Here is a 4,849-nt window from a genome sequence, read left to right as displayed (position 1 = left end):
GGGCGGTGGTGGCGCACGCCTTTAATCCCAGCACTCGGGAGGCAGAGGCAGGCGGATCTCTGTGAGTTCGAGGCCAGCCTGGTCTACAAGAGCTAGTTCCAGGACAGGCTCTAAAAAAGCTACAGAGAAACCCTGTCTCGAAAAACAAAAACAAAAAAAAAAAAAAAAAAGAATATTTTGGGTGCTGAAGGCAAATAGAAGTAAACATTTTGAACCATAAGACCTTTGCACAATAACCCCATCATGATATAAAGCAGTGGTTCTCAACCTTCCTTATGCTGTGACCCTTTCGTACAGTTCCTTATATTGTGGTGAACCCCAACCGTAAAATTATTTTGTTGCTACTTCATAACTGTAATTTTGCTACTGCAATAAATCATAATGTAGATATATGATTGCAGGGTATCTGATGCGACCTCAAAGGGATCGTGTATGACCCATTGATTGAGATTAGTAGATTGAGAACTACTAATATAAAGCACTTTAAAAATTCAAAATCCCACAGCCTTCTTACAAATTCACTTAAAAAGTTTAGTCTCTTTAAAAATATAATTTAAAAAAAATCCAAAGTCTACAACTGTGGACTCCTATAAAATCAAAAAGGCATTCAAGGGGAGAACCACGGCATAGTCACACTATGAAACCAAACTCCAACTGTGTGTGTTATTCACTGTCGGATGCCTAGGATCCACTTACAAACTTCTGGGCTCCTCCAAAAGGCCTGGGTCACTTCTCAGGCTCCACCCACTGTAGCCTTCACAGACTGTCTCCTAAACTCAGTTCCACTGCTGTTAATGTTCTTGATGGCTGTCCCATGCTACTGGCATCTACAAAATGTTGGGGTCTGGTTTTTTGTGATGGTTTCTCTGTATAACATCCTTGGCTGTCCCAGAATTCACTTTGTAGACCAGGTTGGCTTCAAACTCACAGAGATTCACCTGCCTCTGCCTCCTGAATGCTGGGATTAAAGGTGTGTGCCACAACACCCAGCTATAAAGTACAATCTTGACCACCTCTGTAACATGGCTTCCGTGTGCTGACTGATCAAACACTTCCCAGATTTCACTTCAATGATGCCGGCCTTTTCTTAATCACTGTTAATTTCTCAGCTCCAGCTGACCAGCATCAAGTGTCCCAGCAAAGCAAAGGTTTCACTTTAGTGGTTCTGGTATCCTGTAATCATAGCCATTCTTCAGCCCCAGATAACCAGAACCACAGATTCTTAATTTAAAATAAAATATGCAGTGGTCTCAGGGAAGGGGGATGTAACTGCCCAGAAAGAGTTGGAGTAACTCTCAAACTTCTCCCTGGAACTTCATAAGCCAGGCCTCCCTCCATTGTCTGCATTTCTCTCAAAAATCTTATCTTCCAAGCTCCCACAGAACAGTTCATCAAGCTTTGAACACTCAATGGCTTTTCTATCCCCACAGTTCCAAAGTTCTTTCACAATTCTCCCAAATGTGGGGTCTGTCACAGCAGTACCCTACTCCTGGTACCAATCTTTGTCTTAATTAAGGTTACTGTTGCTATGGTGAAACACCATGGCCAAAAGCAACTTGGAGAGGAAAGGATTTATTTGACTTATGCTTCCACATCACAAATCACATCACATCATCAAATGAAAGCGGTGTAGGAACTCAAGCAGGGAGGGAACACAAGAGGCAGGAGCTGATGCAGAGGCCATAGAGAAATGCTGCTTACCTGCTAGATCAGAGTGCATTTCTTTTTGGTTTTTTAAGACAGGGTTTCTCTGTGTAACAGCCCTGGAACTAGCTCTTGTAGACCAGGCTGGTCTCGAACTCACAGAGATCCACCTGCCTCTGCCTCCCGAGTGCTGGGATTAAAGGTGTGTGCCACCATGACCCAACTCTTCAGAGTGCTTTCTCATAGAACCTAGAACCACCAGCCCAGGGATGTCCCCACCTATGGTCACTAATTAAGAAAATGCCTTACAGGCTCCTCTGCTTACAGCCCGTTCTTATAGTGGCATTTTCCCAAATGTGGGTCCTTCCTTTCAGATGAGTATAGTTTGTGAAGTTGACATAAAACTAGCCAGCAAGATATGTAACCAATACTGACCTCAAATCTGTAGCCTTTTCCAACTTCAGCGTCCTGAATGCTTGGATTATAGGCATACAACATCATACCAAGCGTCCAAACCTATTTTTTTTAATTATGTCCTGTTTTTAATCTTTTGAAATTGTATCTCATGTGCTTATCACAAGCTGGCCTCAAACTTATGTAGAGAATGAACTTGAATTCCTGGATCCTCCCGAGTGCTGGAATTACAGACGTGTGCCTCCATACCTGGATTATATTAGGGTCTGTTGTTTTTGAAGCAGATATTTAATTAATCTGCCTAGGCAGATTAATGATCTTGCTTTCTCAACCTCCTGAGTGCTAGGATTACAGGCATGTGCCGATAATTGTTTTTAAGGTTCCAGGCTGAGGCTAAGCAATGTGTGGTAGAACCATGAAAGTGAGTGAGGCTTAAGGTGCCATGGGGACCCAGAGATGTTGGAGATGCCAGGACCATAAAATATCAACAGAGGAAAGCTGTGGACATGGAGCAGTGCTGGCCCAAGAGGAGTTAGAACATGTTGCAGTCTACCCAATTTCTTTGGAGTGGTCATTAATTCCCCAGACGCCAGATATGGAAGTGGAGGATATGGTGTTTGCCCTGCTGGGTTTTGGTCCTGCTCAGGTCCATCTTTCCTGGATTTGCTCCCATTCCTCCCTTTTGGAATAGGTAGATTTACTCTGCCATTCATTATATGTTGCAAATATGTTTTATGAGGTTGCCTTGACTTTGGACTATGGGACAGTTATGAGAATACTAAGCATTATGGGCATTTGCAAAAATGAATTAAGTATATTTTGTATTATAGGATGAAAAGAATTTTATGATTTAAAGTAATTGTCAGGTTTTCAAGTGGACAAGGAGTGGAGATTTTGACAATTAATCTTCATTGTCAGTATGACTGGATTTAGAATCTTAATGAAAACAGTGATTGGCTTATTTCATTTAACATATATTTGCGAAGTTCATCCATGTTGAAGTATGGCAGAACCTCCTTTACTTTTTCTCTTAAAGTCTCATGTAGAACAAATGGGCTAGTTTCAAACCCCACAAAGACTACAGTTGGTGTCTACAATGTACTGGTGAATGGCCTTGAACTCTTGATCCTCCTGCATCTAGCTACCAAGCTCTGGAATGCTATGCCCCATCATGTCCAGTATGTGGTGCTGGGGTGACACCCAGCTTCATGCGTACGAGATGAATACTCTACCAACTCTGCTATATCCATAGTCCCAGAAAGTTTCTTAAAGGCTGTTAATATTTAGTATGTATATCACATACGTTGTATGATGTTTTATTCTTTTAACTTTTGGAGGGGCCCACCACCCAGTTCCCAAATAAATAACACATGGAGCTTATTCTTAGTTATGAATGCCTGGCCTTAGCTTGGCTTGTTTCTTGCCAGCTGTTCTTCACCTCCATTAACCCATGTACCTTTTCCCTCTAGGCTTTTACCTAACTTCTGTACATCTTACTTTCCTTCTTACTCTGTGGCTTGCTGTGTGGCTGGCCCCTGGTGGCCTTCTCTCATTGCTCCTTGTTCTCCCTCTTCCCAGATTCCTCTTTCTGTTTATTCTCTCTGCCTGCCAGCCCCGCCTATCCTTGCTCCTGCCTCACTATTCGCCATTCATCTCTTTATTAGACCATCATTGTTTTAGACAAGTACAGTAACACAGCTTCACAGAGTTAAACAAATGCAGCATAAACAAAAGTCACACAGTTGAAAATAATATTTCCCAACAACCATATTTTCCTTATGTCTCCATTCCTGCATTCTTACTATTTCCCCTTCTTGGCTATTGTGAGAAATGTAGTGAACCTGGCAGTGATCACTCCAGGGTACTTCATTTTAGTTCTTCTGGATCAATACCATTTATCCCAGCAGCAGGGGAGTTACTGCAAAGGACTTCCCGAGACTGTCCATAGATGATGTCAGTGAAGCACTGAGCATCCCAGAGTGACTAGTCAATTGCCCTTATTACACGAACCTGCATACAGAAGGGTTGTATCATATCATACCTGGGGGAATACCAAGATGTTCCATCTGTTATATCCACAGTGATATAGAGTACGGAGTTCCTTTTCTTTTTTTTTTTTTTTTTTTTTTTTGGTTTTTCGAGACAGGGTTTCTCTGTGGCTTTGGAGCCTGTCCTGGAAATAGCTCTTGTAGACCAGGCTCATCTCAAACTCACAGAGATCCGCCTGCCTAGCCTCCTAAGTGCTGGGGTTAAAGGCATGCACCACCTCCGCCCAGAAAAAAAAGATTGTAGCCCATACTGGCCTCCAACTTGTGATCCTCCTGCCTCTGCCTCCTTCAGCAAATCCTACCGGCATGCACCACCACAACTGGTGAGTCTACTTTTGAACAATCACTAGAGTCTCAAGTATTTTATATTGATCCACACAAGTTGGTTCCTGAGCGTATTATTAGTCTAATGATCCAGTTTCACTCTTTTGTATATGGGTATTACTTTCCTAGCATTTGTAGAAGAGATGAGCTGGTTGGATTTGTCAACTTGATACAAGCTACAGTCATTTAGGAAGAGCAAACATCAGCGTGCTTCTAAGCACATCTGTGGGGTGTTTTCTTGATTAATGACTAATATAGGAAAGCCCAGGGCACTGTAGGCCTGGACTGCATATGAATACAGGGCAGGGGATGAGGAGAAGCAAGCCAGTCAGAATCATGCCTCCATGGCTTCTGTCTCAGTTCCTGCCTCCAGGTTCCTGCCTTGGCTTAGATACGGAAGTCAAATAAAGCCTTTCCTG

This window comes from Arvicola amphibius, chromosome 7 (assembly GCF_903992535.2).
Source record: "Arvicola amphibius chromosome 7, mArvAmp1.2, whole genome shotgun sequence".
NCBI lineage: Eukaryota > Metazoa > Chordata > Mammalia > Rodentia > Cricetidae > Arvicola > Arvicola amphibius.
This window is presented reverse-complemented; position numbering follows the sequence as displayed.